At 38.1% G+C, this 16,075-nt stretch overlaps 1 long non-coding RNA gene across 1 annotated transcript in view; it reads right to left on the reverse strand.

Moving 5' to 3' along the window:
* Window positions 1-16,075, reverse strand: part of LOC307183494 — a 74,573-nt gene that overhangs the window by 38,749 nt on the left and 19,749 nt on the right. Inside the window, exon 3 of the long non-coding RNA XR_013827488.1 lies at window positions 10,406-10,564. This is a non-coding gene — a long non-coding RNA (uncharacterized lncRNA). The remainder of the gene's footprint in view (window positions 1-10,405; window positions 10,565-16,075) is intronic.

Here is a 16,075-nt window from a genome sequence, read left to right on the forward strand (position 1 = left end):
CCCACGCAGAGCAACAAAGACCCAATGCAGCCAAAAATAAATAAATAAATTTATAAAAGTAAAAAAATAAAATTAAAAATAAAAAGAATGCACCAAATTTGGCTTATTGTGTGAATTTTCACTAAGTATTCTAAGGTGACATTTTGAAACATCTGAAATATTGTACGTTGCTAACCTGCCTTACCTCTCTCTCCTTCCCCAATTTTGCCTAATATAGCTACTATGTGAGTCTTCTTTTGTTCACTTTTAAATAGACTTGATGTTCTATTTCTCAAACCACTGAACCTACATTACATCCATGAAGCTGGTATAACTCTGCAGACATTCTATTCAGGCAGTGTTATAAGGGCCTCACCATTGTTCATGATCTCTATGTATCTTGTCATCTTTCCAGGGTAAGATTGCCAAGGTCTTAGACTCTTCATTTGGTGGAGTCTAATTCTGTTCTCTTTTCAAAGAGCTAGGGTTACACTCAGCAAAGGTTACAATTTACGTGAGACATGAAGCCTGCTAGCGTAACTCATCACCAAAGTAAAATCCCTAGCTATTTTTTCTCTCAAGGACATCCCCAGTGCTACCTAAAGTCAAGAAGGAACACTTCAGGACAGGTCGCATGTAGGGCCTACACATATTCTGAATCCACATTTTCATTTTGATACTCTAGAGGGTGGTATTATTTCATAGCAGTCAAGCAAAAGGGTTTTTTCTTTCTGAAAACCTCCTTTTCTATCCCCTAGAGGGAAATACATGAGAACCAAATGTAATGACTGCAGTGGCTTTAGCCAGAGAAGTCAATATTTAAGAGTGAGCTATTTAAAGAAATATTCCTTTTCTGGAAGGAAGAGGGATGCTCTCATGTTTGGTTTGGTTTTATCACTAACCCAAATGAGTTCTGAAAGATTTGTTTTCATAAATAAATCACATTTTAAACTGTTTAAGTAATTCCTAAAGCGCAGCTCATTTTTCAAACCTCTGCATTCTGGAGTGGCAGTTTAAGCCACAGACCTAAGTGCTGACTGGTTTTGCCTTTAGCGCCAATGTTCATCTTTCTTTCCCTTATGCTCTGATGGAAGTTCATCTACTCCAGTAATTATGAAAATCAGAGATTTTAAAGCAGGATCAAATATTTTAAATATTTAAAAAGAAATCTTCTCACTTCTCATTAGATATAACTGAGACTCTAAAGGGTCTTGCCCAAGTCATGTAACTAATTAATGATAGATCTAGAATCAAAATCTAGATTTCCTCAATCCTGAATTAGTACCCTCTCTCCCATACTATCTGGCCTCTCTATATTTTTATCCATTTCTATATCATCTTCAGACAAAGACTATTTAACTCATGCTAACCAGTTGCATATCCCAAAGTAAGATTCAGGACATTTCATGGTTCTATTATTTATCACTGTCTCCTTTCATTGGCTGGATGATCATGGACAGAAGATGGGAAATCCTGCCTGGCCTGTTCACCGCACTGATTAAATGACAACATGGGCTCTCTGGTGCCTTGCTCATAAAGTTTGATTGTTCATGCTTAGAACAGGAAGCATATGGAATGTTAGGGGGCCTTACCTTCATAAGAACTGGATTTTCTCTTTCTTTTCTCATTAGCCTGGGGGCATAGGACAATTTCAAGGTGGACAAAAACCTGAATCTCATCCACCACTGAAACTATTCTGCTGATGTTTTCTAGCTTCTCCTTCAAGATGTGCCAAGGAGCTTAAAGGAAATTCTAGCTTCTTGAACCAACTGACCTTAATATTTATTTATAACATATGTTTCTTCCAAGAAGTTCCAAATGTTTCATATACACTTTTACTTAATTCTGCTCCTCCCGTAAGGGGAAGAATTTCATTTTTATTTTCCTGCCACAGCCAGAGTTTCCCTGCTGTTTATAAGGGTTTCTTTCCGGGGTCTGATACTTAAAGGTTAGAATCTCTAGAAGCCACAAACATTCTCAACTGATGTCTCAGCCAATATTGCTAACAAATTCATTCATTCAACCAATATTTATTGAGTATCTCCTATGTGCCTGGCACTATTCTAGGCACTAGGGATACAAGAGTAAACAAAACAAACTATGTCTCTGCCCTCAAGGAGCTCATATACAAAGTAAAAAGACTGTTCAATTACCCAGTGAATTTAGAACCGTAAAAATGCTCTATCCTGATAAAAGAAAAAATCACTACAGTTTTAACTACTCAGACTAATATCTGCAGTTTTACATTTATCTGGTAATACAGAGTCAATTTGCTAGAGGCCCATATGGATTGCACTAGAAAACAGGAGATTTTGATTCTAATCCTGACTCTTCAACCAACAGACTGCATGACCTTGAGCAAATACATAACCTCTATGACCCTTAGAGTTTTGTTCTCTGAAGATGTTAGACAAGACTTCCCATGTCTTCTCTTGGTCTGCAATTCTTTTTTGAATTTTTTTTTTTTTTAACCGGTACGCGGGCCTCTCACTGTTGTGGCTCCTCCGGTTAAGGAGCACAGGCTCCGGACGCGCAGGCTCTGGACGCACAGGCTCAGCAGCCGTGGCTCACGGGCCCAGCCGCTCTGCGGCATGTGGGATCTTCCCGGACCGGGGCACGAACCCGCGTCCCCTGCATCGGCAGGCGGACTCTCAACCACTGCGCCACCAGGGAAGCCCTTTTTTGAATTTTTAAAAATATTTTTATTTATTTATTTGGCCATGCCGGGTCTTAGTTGCAGCATGCGGGATCTTCATTGTCGTGTGTGTGGGATCTTCCTTGTGGCATGCAGGATCTTTAGTTGCAGCATGCAGGATCTTTAGCTGTGGCATGCAGGATCCTTTAGTTGTGGCATGTGGAACCTTTAGTTGCAGCATGCGAACTCTTAGTTGCGGCATGTAGGATCTAGTTCCCTGACCAGGGATCGAACACAGGCCCCCTGCATTGGGAGCACGGAGTCTTAGCCACTGGACCACCATGGAAGTTCCTGCAATTCTGTGATTGGTTAAATTCACCTAAGATGGCTGGTGTGGTGTGAGGACTTACTTCCAAGGTTAGAAGAGGAGGAATCTTTCTTTTCTTTTTAATTAATTTTTTTCATTGGAGTATAGTTGATTTACAGTGTTGTATTAGTTTCTGCTGTACAGCAAAGTGAATCAGTTATACATATACATATATCCACTCTTTTTTAGATTCTATTCCCATATAGGTCATTACAGAGTACTGAATAGAGTTCCCTATGCTACACAGTAGGCTCTTATTAGTTATCAATTTTATATACAGTAGCGTGTATAGGTCAATCCCAATCTCCCAATTTAGCCCTCCCCCACCTTTCCCCCTTGGTAACCATAAGTTTGTTTTCTACATCTGTGACTCAATTTCTGTTTTTTAAATAGGTTCATTTGTACCTTTTTCTAGATTCCACATATAAGTGATATCATATGATATCCGTCTTTGTCTGACTTAATTCACTCAGTATGACAATGCCTAGGTCCATTCATGTCGCTGCATGAACGAAATAATGGCATTATTTTGTTCTCTTTTATGGCTGAGTAATATTCCATAGTATATGGAATATACCACATCTTCTTTATCCATTTCTCCGTCGATGGACATTTAGGTTGATTCCATGTCCCAGCTGTTGTAAATAATGCCGCAATGAACACTGGGGTGCATGTATTCTTTCAAATTATGGTTTTCTCCGGATATATGCCCAGGAGTGGGATTGCTGGATCATATGGTAGCTCTATTTTTAGTTTTTTAAAGAATCTACATACTGTTCTCCATAGCAGCTGTACCAATTTACATTCCCACCAATGGTGTAGGAGGGTTCCCTTTTCTGGAAGAGGAGGAATCTTTCCATATCAGCTGTTATTATTTGTGGGATGGGGTTGAGGGAAATGGCACAAACCAACACATACCTCCTAGGACAACTATTCACAGCATCTCCTTATGCAATAATCTATAAAATCAATCAGCTCCACGCCTACCATCTGGACTAGATACTTTGGGGATGGGAAACATACGAAAAGACCCCTGATCTTAAGGAACTTCCAGATGAAAGTATGCAATAGTAAATAATTAAAAACAGAAGTGTATTGTAAGGAGTTCCCTGGTGGCCAAGTGGTTAGGATTCCGGGCTTTCACTGCCATGGCCCAGGTTCAATCCCTGGTTAGGGAACTGAGATCCTACAGTTCTATGCCATTGAATGGTTATGGAATGCTTTCCCCACACGAGATAAAGAGAAAAGCATAGTACTGACACACCAGTTAGTGTTCCATGAATGTTACTTCGTTTTTCTATCCATCCCCCACCACTATTCACCGGCTAACTCCCGTCCCCAACTCACACACATATGCACTTTGTCTTTTCCAATTTTAACATTCTTCAAAACCGAAGGTCCACCCTGGGCAGGAAGTTTTCCTATGCTGGTCAAGCTTCTGTCTCCTTTGAAGTCATAGTACTTATTTCCAACAGCCTGTGGGGTGATTACATGCTGTCTTGTGATGTCACTGGCACTATTTAATGTCTTATGAGTTCAGTGTTTCTGATGTCTTATGGTATTAATAAGATAGTACCTGTATTATTATTATCATACATCTTTTGCATTAGTGAGCTTTTCATATACTTTCATTGTACCAGCTAACTCTAAACTCCTTTGTGTTTCTCCTGGGGTCTTGGCATAGGAGACATCAGGAAGTATTCACTAATTCAAAAGTTTGAGGTGTTTGTGAAGTTTTCATTCATTACAAAAATGATCCAAGTCAAATAAATACAGCTAACACTTCATGGTTTGATTCTACTCTGTTTAGAGAGTCCATAGTTATAAACTCTTTTTGTGCCCAATTTTGGACATAAAGGTAATCTGTGCATGTTTTCAATCCCTTTAGGTCACAGAACTAAAGCTATCTTCTTCTGAACTACCAAAGAAAAATTCTATCTGTTCTTTGAAAATTAAAAAACAACCAACTAACCCTTTTAAAAAAAGCAGTTCCAGTTCACAGATTTTTTTTTTAATGTTTATTTATTTATTTTGGCTGTTGCCAAGTCTTAGTTGCGGCACATGGGATCTTCGTTGCGGCATGCAGGATCTAGTTCTCCGACCAGGGATCGAACCCGGACTCCCTGCATTGGGAGTGTGGAGTCTTACCCACTGGACCACCAGGGAAGTCCCCACAGATTTATTTTAATCTTACAAATGTATTATAAAATACTGTATGCTTAGAAAGGAGTAAACATAATATATAAGTAAAATTTAAATAATAATAAAATGTACACTCTGTAGCCATTATCCATCACAGGAAATAAAACATGAAATAGTAAAGCTTTTATATCACCAAAATTTTAGTCTAAAGCAAACTAAGTCCAAAATGGTTATAAGGGGACTGCCCTGGCGGTCCAGTGGTTAAGACTCCCCGCTTCCAATGCAGGGGGCACGGGTTCAATCCCTGGTCAGGGAACTAAGATCCCACATGCCACGCAGTGTGGCCAATAAATAAATAAATAAGTAAAATTTTAAAATGGTTATAAAGCTTCGAGATGATAAAGGGGTTTTTAAAGACTAAAAAAAGACACCAACTATTACAGGATTATACATTGAGATTAGAAGGAGATTAGGTAAATCTTGTCCTAATGACAGTATCAAATACAAGACTTTTTAAGTTGGAACTACTTTATTTTCATTGACTACATAGCCTGGATTTTTGGAATAGTTACAATTTCATTCCATTTCCATAAACCAATGGCTTTTTGGAAATTACAATATTCTGTTATTCAAACTAGGCTATATCTGCCAAACTACCTCTTCTATCTGGAAATAAAAGTTCTTTGTGGGGTCATGTGATCTAAATGTTGGTTTCTGTAAATAAATCAGCATAGATAAAATGAAAAAAAAAAGGCATCAGGTTACAGATTTAGGAAATCCTGACTCTAGTCTCTGTTGAATTACTGGCTTTCATGAAGTGAGCACTAGACTTTCAAGTAGCTAATACAGAAAGAAATACAACCAATATTAAGATCCACAGTATCTATGAGGAAAAACGAAACCAGTAGCACAGGAGAAGCCCAATTATTCCTGATTCTAAGAATTGAGATATATTTCTCTATTAAAGCCTCAAAGAGATAATATGAACATTGACATCCCTTCCTTATAGTAAGCACAGGAATGTGTTTCAATGGGTTTCTTTTTTTTTAATTGAGTTATAGGTGAAGCAGGATATTATATAAGTTATAGGTGTACAATATAGTGACTCACAATTTTTAAAGGTTATACTCCATTTATAGTTGTTGTAAAACACTGGCTATATTCCCTGTATTGTACAATATATACTTGTAGTTTATTTTATACATAATAGTTTGTATCTCTTAATCCCCTATTCCTATATTGCCCCTCCGCCCTTCCTCTCCTCACTGGTAACCACTAGTTTGTTCTCTATATCTGTGAGTTTGCTTCTTTTTTGTTATATTCACTAGTTTGTTGCAATTTTTAAATTCCACATATAAGTGATATCATACAGTATTTGTCTTTCTCTGACTTATTTCACTTAGCATAATATCCTCCAAGTCCATCCATGTTGTTGCAAATGGTAAACTTTCATTCCTTTTTATGGCTGAGTAGTATTCCATATATATATATACACACCATATCTTCATTATCCATTCATCTATTATGGACACTTTGGTTGCTTCCATATCTTGGTAACTATAAATAATGCTGCTGTGAACACTGGGTTGCATGTATCTTTTCGAATTAGTGTTTTTGTTTTTTCCAAATACATATCCAGCAGTGGAATTCCTAGGTCATATGGTAGTTCTATTTTTAGTTTTTTGAGGAATTTCCATACTATTTTCCATAGTGTCTGCACCAATTCACATTTCCACCAACAGGGTATAAAGGTTTCCTTTTCTCCACATCCTTGCCAACATTTGGTGTTTCTGTTCTTTTTGATGATAGCCATTCTGACAGGTGTGAGGTGATATCTCATTGTGGTTTTGATTTGCATTTCCTTGATGATTAGCAATGTTGAGCATCTTTTCATATGTCTGTTGGCCATCTGCGTTTCCTCTTTGGAAAAGTACCTATTCAGATCTTCTGCCCATTTTTTAATCAAGTTGTTTTTTTGATGTTGAGTTGTATGAGTTGTTTATATATTTTGGATATTAACCCCTTATTGGTCATATCATTTGCAAATATTTTCTCCCATTCAGTAGGTTGTCTTTTAGTTTCGTCAACTGTTTCCTGGGCTGTGCAAAAGCTTTTAAGTTTATAGGTTCAATGGATTTCTTATAACAAATATGCTGAAGACTTGAAATCAAAATGCAAATTCAGAGACACTAACATATGCCCTCTGAAATGATGTTTTTGGGAAATAACTCAGCACTTCTTTTGGGTGCAAGCATAACTCCGTAAAGGTAAACATCTGGAATTTTTACACTGCAAACATTAAAGAAGTTCCATCCTTAGTCAAGAATTCAGATGTTCTGGATTGATCTGCTATTTGTAATTAATTTGCTGGTCCTAGTGTGAATACAATATACTTGAACTAAATTTCATTAAATTTCCATCAGATTTAGATAGAATTTCGTTTTCTCTTTCTTTTAGGTAAGTACCCAGAGAAGTAAGAAAACATTTTCTCTCTGGGATTATGCTTGGAACATGCAACAGAAATGTCAGAGTAAGTACAAAATGTGAATGTGCATTTGTTGCATATGAATATAGGGAGAATTCTACTTTTAAAAAAATATACCAATTATCAACTTCCCTAAGTGCAAAGTGATTATTTGCTTTATAAGTTATTTTTTCTGCACAATAGTGACAGCCCACTGATTACGGGACTAAGACAAAGGAAATTTAAAGCAAAACTACTAGGAGGCATAATCCACTAATACTTGCTCAAAAACAAAAATTACTTGAATTATTATGCAAATCAAAAGAAAAATAAGGACTAAAGGTAAAAAATGTCAAACATTCGAATGTATTTTCAGTGAGGCACTTCTATCAAAGCCACCTCTAACCTTTCTTTAACTGGATTGTGTTTGGTTTTGTTTCCCCCACAGGATAAAGAAGAAAACCACTAGAGTTTCTCTGACCATCAGTTCCCCTGTTAATGAAACCTCCAATATCAGATCAAGTTATTCTACCTTAGTTCAACCACTGTGTATTGACCCCCAGAGGGTAGGTTCAGTTTTAAAAGCTTTCTGAGGGGTTCCAGTAATGGAGGCACAGGCCCAGAGAGGAAGGAATCAATGCAACTTTCTTGAAAAGCACACATAGGGAGAGCCTCCAGGTGCATGACCTCAGAAAGAACAAGAGAGAAATCTATGGGTCTCAAAAATAACTCCACGGTAGTTCTGTGGGTTGGCCATTTGTCTGTGTGCCAGGCCATAAGGGACAGTTGGTTTCTAGGAGCTCAGTCCCATAATAGAATATTCCAACTATCCAAGGAATGAATTCCCTTTTAATTAAAAAAAGGGGGAAATGCTTTTTCAAAAATCTAAAAGATACAACAAGAACAACTGTATGGAGAAAGGAAAAAAATCTAATCAGTAAAATTTAGAAGTTATTTAAACCTTTAATACACAGTCTCTAAATACTCATTTCTCAAATGTAATCTCCCAGTGTTGTATTTCACCATCTCAGCTAATGGAATGCTGGAGGAGAGAGAAAAAAGGGTGGCATTGGAGCAGACATTCAAACTGACATTTACATTAGGAGCATCATCCTTTTCAGAAAGTAAACTTAGGGTGTGGTCGGTAACAGCTAAAAATGATCCAGTTAGTCCATGCCCACCATGCACCTACGTTTTGGGGCCTTGACAATATGGATGATAGTGTCTCTTCTATTTCTTAAACCAGATGCAGAGTCCCTGCAGCAGCCTGTCGGGATCCACTTGTGTAGTAGCCCCTGTGTTTACCAAGGTAACCTATCCACACTGCATGACGCAGTTTGGATTTTATAGATAAATTGTGGGGATTATCAAAGGTGAAAGAAGAAGGAAAGAAAACTAGAAAAGGACCTCAGAGATTATAATTATTTTATATATGAGAAAACTAAGTCCCAGAAAGCATAAAATTATTGTTCAGTGTCACAGAGCAGCTCATGGTTTATCCTACGCTCTTTAGATTTTTGCTCTGTGTCAGTCCTCCAGCTCTGGAAGGAAATGCTTAGACTGTCCTTTCCAAGCAGGCAATGCTCTGCCTGACCTCAAGATTCATCAGGTTCTCTTAACTGGCCATAAGATGCCCTTCTGAAGTAGTCAACAAGCAAAGCCATATCTACTTCCTGCTTGGGTCACAGTCAGAGATCAGGATTGAGAAGCCTCCTCTATCACTCACTGGAAACAGCAGGATTCAGTCAGTTAGGTCAAACCAAGCTAAGATTGATATCTTCTCTGGGCTCTCTGTTCCAAACCTAACAGAACTGAAACTATTGCCATTGCTGGCCCAAGGTATGAGAAGCATGGCAGGGACTTAACCAGATACAGGATGGGAGACACAGAAAACAATGTCATTAAGAGTAAGGAGCACTACTATCAATTCTGGAAGCCCACTTTCAGCAGATGCCACCAGGCACAAGCGTCTATTATTTCCACAAGTCTCCTGCTGCATTCCTTCCCTGTAATATGCAGCCCTGGGCATCAGGCTCAAGGGTGGGGTTGGTGGTCATTATGTCTTAACTAGGTCTCACCTGATAGAAGGGCCTCTGAGCCTCTCTCTCTCTGGTCTGAGGGCCAAGTTATAATCTGAAATGTAATTCTAGATTCTAGAGGACCCTGGAGCTAAGAATAGGAGAGGAGAGAGATTAGGATTTAAATTTAAGGGGTAAATTTACAACAAATGCCACTCGTTCATATGCATTATGAGACTATACTAGCGTGTTAATAAACACTTCTTATATATATATAACTCTTCATTCTTTAAAGAAAGTTTTCAGACTATTTCTCTGAAATGAGCCTCAAAACCTCAAGTTGGCTGAGCATTTTACTAGCCCTATTTCACAGACAAAGAACATGAGTTCTACAAAGGTTAAGAGTCTTCCAAGTTCCTATGATAAGCTTCAACCAGCTAGTGGCAAAGTTGTGATTTTGGCCCAATTCCTCAAAGTCATGAATCAGAATCCTTAACAAATTACAATACTGCCCATGCTGCTTGACCAATAATAAAGATTAAATCTGTGACTTCACAGGTACTCAATAAAATAACACAACAAAGTGAAGACTTTTCAAGTAATTGGTTTTCTATCTTGAAAAATGGCTCTTGGGGAAGTAAAGAGCCAACTTTCTCATTAAACTCCATGAAACTGAGATTAAAGACTTATACCCGACTGTAAAGCACACTATAAAGCACAAAAGATGCCCAGCAAGCTCCTTATTTTGATTAAGGTACAGTCAGTAGTCAATAATTATGATGAAAAGCATGCACACTTACTGCAATTGGCACCCCAAATCATTGTATATGGTGAAACAGTTTCTTCCATTCCGTGAATTCTGTGTTTATTCTTCAGCATCTTCAAGACATCTCTACAACCAGAGGTCAGTGTGTCGTGTTTGAATGCCGAGTCCAGGCCACAGCCACAGTTCAAGTTCACTGGTACAGAGAGAAAGAGCAGATAGCAGACTCAGATGACTTCCGAATTCTGAGAAAAAGTACAGTGATAAGCTTTTGAATTTACTTTTCATTCTGATTAACCTTGAAATATAATTCATGTTTTAATGTTTAACAGCTGATTCGTTACAGGCTCAAATATTGCTACTGCTAAACAATTACTTAAAATCCAAATGATTCCTCAACATAAACAGCCAAAAAAGAAAACAAAACAACTGTTTTGTTCTGATTAAACAATAGTTTTAATAGCTGTAAAAAGACTAGTTTGTTTTCAGAGATTAACCTTATCTTCCTAAACAGTTCTTAGTATACAAACAAGAAAAAAATGTGAGAATAAACATATTTTTTAAAGAGCAAAACAAATGAAAACTGGTGCGTAACTTTCTAAATACTTTATTGTGTAAGTTTCCTACCAAATAATTAATTTAGGGAAGGGTAACAAGTATGACAATCTACCTCATGCTAAACACTGAGTTTATACTTTATAAACAATTTCTCATTTAATCCTCACATCAATATTTTGAGGTATGCGTTATCATCTGCATTTCATAAGCAAGAAAACTGAAATAAGAAATATGAAACACCTTGCTGAAGGTCACAAAGCTAGTAAATGCTGCAGCCAAGGTTCAAGCCAAGGTATTTCTTGCATCAAGTGAAGAAAATATACTCACTTAAATATTAATTCAAAACAAGTGAACATTTGCACATCACATTTAGAAAGAAACACCTCTATTACACAACGTGGTATTTCTCTTAAAAATAACATTTATTGCATTTTCTGAACCTAAAGTAATACATATTTATTATAATAAATCTAGAAAAATATAAAATATACAAGAAGGGCTTCCCTGGTGGCGCAGTGGTTGAGAGTCCGCCTGCTGATACAGGGGACACGGGTTAGTGCCCCGGTCCGGGAAGATCCCACATGCCGCGGAGCGGCTAGGCCCGTGAGCCATGGCCGCTGAGCCTGCGCGTCTGGAGCCTGTGCTCCGCAATAGGAGAGGCCACAACAGTGAAAGGCCCGCGTACCACAAAAAAAAAAAAAAGTACAAGAAATTTAAAGTTACATTCTTACCACCCAGAGAAAACTATTAACCTTTTGTGTAGTTTTCTACAGTAGTACTACAGTATTTTTATGATGTAATATTCAACTTTATTTTAATTAGAAAGAGTAAAAGAAAAGGATTTTCTCAGGAGAAAAAGGCCACCTCAGGATTAGTGTTTCAGCAACAGTTCACATTCAGAGAAGAGATATATCTGGTCTTACTTCCTATTAGAAATGAAGAACTAAAGCCCAGAGAAGTAAAGTAATTTTCAAAAAGTCACAGAGCAATCTAGTGGTAGAACATGGCTAAAATACAGTTTTTTTTTCTAGCACCTTGCCAAGTGTTCATTCCATTATGTACCTTTTCTGAGTTTCTAGAGAATTTACAGCCTGTGACTCAAGATTTCAGTCAATGTTGTATTTGCTTCAAGTTATTTCACACATGGCTCCTTCTCCCAACTAAATTGTCATCATTTAAATTCTCTCTCTATTCTTTTGTTTTATCTTTCAGAAGCTTGTTTATCATCCATTCCTGGTAAGCACAATTTTTCAACGTCTTGATAATAAATAATTAAACCAAATTTAGCATCAGAAGACTTTGGCTCCTAAGCCACTTTTGCCTTCAGGAGCAGTTTTGAGGCTAACCTATGCCAACTCTTGAACTGATACAACAGAAGAAGCAAGATAACTGGGATCTATCAGTGTATTTATTCGTTTATTCATTCATTCAACATGTATTTACTAGACACAGGCTATGTCCTGTTCTGTTCTTCACACTGAGGAGTCCCTGCCCTCACAGGGTACAAATTCTTCCTCTAATTCCATTTGGGATATTATTTGTGCCTCATGAGCAACATACAGAGGCAGTAAGGAGGTGTCCTGACATCATACATCCAAATTGTTGACTGTCCAAGAAGTATGTGTGGTGCCCATCACACAGTGGCCATCACTGTCTAACTACCATGGCAATAATAATTTTTAGGTCAGTTCAGAAAATCTTTCTATAGGACCTTTATGCTAAGCACTAAAGCTACAGAAATCTAGAATTCAAGAGATAAAATATAATCCCTGCTTTTAAGAATCTCACAGTCTAGTAGAGAAAACAGATGTGTCTAAGAAGTAGGTGTTAGGGACCAGGATGGGATTATTTTAGGTTGTATTTTTAAGATTTATCTTCATGAGCCCACTCAAAGACAAAAAAACTAATCAGATGGATTTTTTTAAATCTTAGGAATACAGTATTTATTCCTAGTACGTACTCTCCTTGACATCCTCCCACACTGTTTGTTAACTTGAGGGATCCAAATACTCTGGTCAAGTTGACTCTCTCCCCTTTCCAGAGGAAGTGTGCAGCTTAATTATTGCAGAAGCATTTCCTGAAGATTCTGGGGAATTCAAGTGCATTGCAGAAAATGAGGCTGGGACTGTTGTCTCCACAGCAAGACTCTTTGTTTCTCCAGGTAACTCCTCAGGATCACCCTGCTCAAATTCAGCCCTGAGCCAAGAGGAAGATTCTGTTTCTATCTGAACTGGTGACTAATTATATTTTTCAGAAGGAAAAGAAGTGGAGAAATCAGACAGTTCTCCAAAGTCACTCATGAGGACATTTTCTCCAAAAGTGGCCTCCTTTCCCTGGAGCAGTGAGAGCTACACAAAGGGCAAAAATCCAGACAATACTCCAATAAACCTTATGCCAACTATTCCTGAAACAGCCAGTCACCATGAACATGAGATCCAGGTTCCAAAGGAGGATTTCTGTACCATCAATGAAAATTCCTCTGAGCTACAACCACAATGGTAAGGGCAGACAGACCTAACATTCACTCAATCAACAAATGTTCTTGGCTCTATATATAGAACAGTGAACATGACAAAGCTCCTGCCCTCAGTGAGCTTGCATTCTGAGATGACTCACTTTACCTGTGTCATTTCTCCCTTGCCCTCCATCATGCATTTCACCAGGGCCGAAATAGTAAGTCATGTGCTTAGATCCACATTTAAGGGTTTGGTACAGAAACTTAGTAAAAAAAGAAAAAAACACCAACAATGTTGAAATGGCAAAAGATTCTGAAGAATGGGATCTTTTCCTGAAACAGAATTCAATGTCCTATCTCAATACAAATTGGTAAAACATTTTGTGATACAGGTTTCTTCACGGTTAGTCTTAGAATACAGACACAATTGTCCTTGCATTTAGAGGACAAATTGTAAATGGAAAGATAATTCAGTAAGCGAATTTGCCAACCAGGCTATGTTTAAAAACAACATAATCCACCACCATTCCCAGCCCCCAAAGACAAACCTCAAACGAAAATATTGATTTTTTAAAAACCTAAAAATTGATACTTGGAGACTCCAAGTCATTGGAGGGACTTCCCTGGTGGTCTATTGGCTAAGACTCTGCATTTCCAATGCAGGGGGCCCGGGTTCAATCCCTGGTCAGGGAACTAGATCCCACATGCCGCAACTAAGAGTTCGCATGCCGCAACTAAAGATTCCGCATGCCACAACTAAAAGATTCCCGCATGCCGCCAAGTAAAAGATCCCGCATGCCGCAACTAAGACCCAGCGCTGCCAAATAAATAAACATTTCTTTTTTTTTAAGTTATTGAAGACTAACAGACCTGGAACAGTGCGTGAAGTACATAGTAGGAATTCAATAAATAGTAGCTATTACTTCACTGCATTGTTCTTTTATCGAGATCAGTGTTATCTCCAACAACAGCCTATGACTGTGATTTCTCAGTTGGTCTCCTGGAATCCCTTTAGCTTATAGGATCACTAGTCACCTGGGCAGTAGCCACCCCTATAAATAAAGATTCCTCATGGGATCAAGGAAGAACGGGTGTGTGGAAAAATAAATAAGACTGCAATTTATTGAACAAACATCTATTAAGCACATTGTATGTGTTTTGTCAGTTTCTGTGCCTTGGGAAAATAGCCAATACTCATATCCAAAATTTTTCTCCATGAGTACCTGTGTTTATCAGTGAGCCTTTAGGACTTAAAAAGGCCTTGAATTTATAATATAATATCTTTCATATGAGACTACTATCTTTTTCATTAATAAAACCATTTGTGGGGACACTTATCGGGCAAAAGTTCCATGAACGTTAACAAGTTTTTTACTGAATGTCTACCATGAGCTAAATTGTCCTAGACAAGATAGATATATAAGCAATAAAGAATCCCTCCCTCAGAAAAAAAACTTAACCTAGTTGAGGAGATACATTATACCACATAATAGTCCACTGTATGATTTCCTGTTTCATTTGAGTCTCTCAGCAACCCTGATTTAGGTTCGTAAAACTGATACTATCTTTGTTTTTTCAGTTAATTATTAAAGCTCAGAGAGTTGAAGCAACTTGTCTAAGGTTACACAGCAAGTATGTGGTAGAGTGGGCACTCACACTCAGGTCTCCAAAATAGATAATAAAAAGGTTAATGTCTAGAAAGCTGTAGAAGATCAACCAAATTAATGTTATCATTTTTACTGTTTGACTCCAAACCCAGTGTCCATTATTATTTCTTGCTTGAGAAGCATAAGATTGAGTCAACTACTACAATGGGACTCCCTTTTGCTATAGGTCTATGCAGAACTTCAGTAATCGTAGTGATTAATGCATAACCTGAAAATGAATAAAACATTCTTCATTTTTTAGTCCTTTCATCTTCAATATGACATTTTCCTTCTCAGTTGAGACAGCAGAAATTAGCCTCATCACACACATCTGACCTCTGATTTTAGAAGCAGCTCACAGCACCATTTTTACAATCGCATATATACTTCACATTTTAAAAAACAACATGGGATGAATGAGTGGCAGTTAAACAGCTACCCTTCCACTGATGATGAGACAAGAAGGAATTCCCTGGACATGCAGCAAGAAACATTTCAGTAGGAAACATGTGAGATAGTAGGGAGTTACCTACATCTTGTGAGGCATTAGAATGATTTACCAGAGGCCCTTACTGATAATTTAGAGATAGAAATGGAAAAGGCTGTCTCTGGGGCTTCCCTGGTGGCGCAGTGGTTGAGAGTCCGCCTGCCGATGCAGGGGACACGGGTTCGTGCCCCGGTCTGGGAAGATCCCACATACCGCGGAGCAGCTAGGCCCGTGAGCCATGGCCGCTGAGCCTGCGCGTCCGGAGCCTGCGCGTCCGGAGCTTCTGCTCCGCAACGGGAGAGGCCACAACAGTGAGAGGCCCGCGTAAAGCAAAAAAAAAAAAAAAAAAGGCTGTCTCTGGGGGGCAGGCTGGAATATGGTCCACCCACCTGACATCTTAATATTTCATTCAGTTTTAGGATGATTTTTCTCAAATAAGCAACTAAACCATTCAAATAGCCATATTTGTGACAAAACATAAAACACCACTCAAAAAAGCAAACCAAATATTAAAAAGTAGAAAAACAGATTCATGGTAAATTACTGAATACAGACCCTTAA

Source organism: Stenella coeruleoalba, assembly GCF_951394435.1.
Source record: "Stenella coeruleoalba genome assembly, chromosome: 3".
Taxonomy (NCBI): domain Eukaryota; kingdom Metazoa; phylum Chordata; class Mammalia; order Artiodactyla; family Delphinidae; genus Stenella; species Stenella coeruleoalba.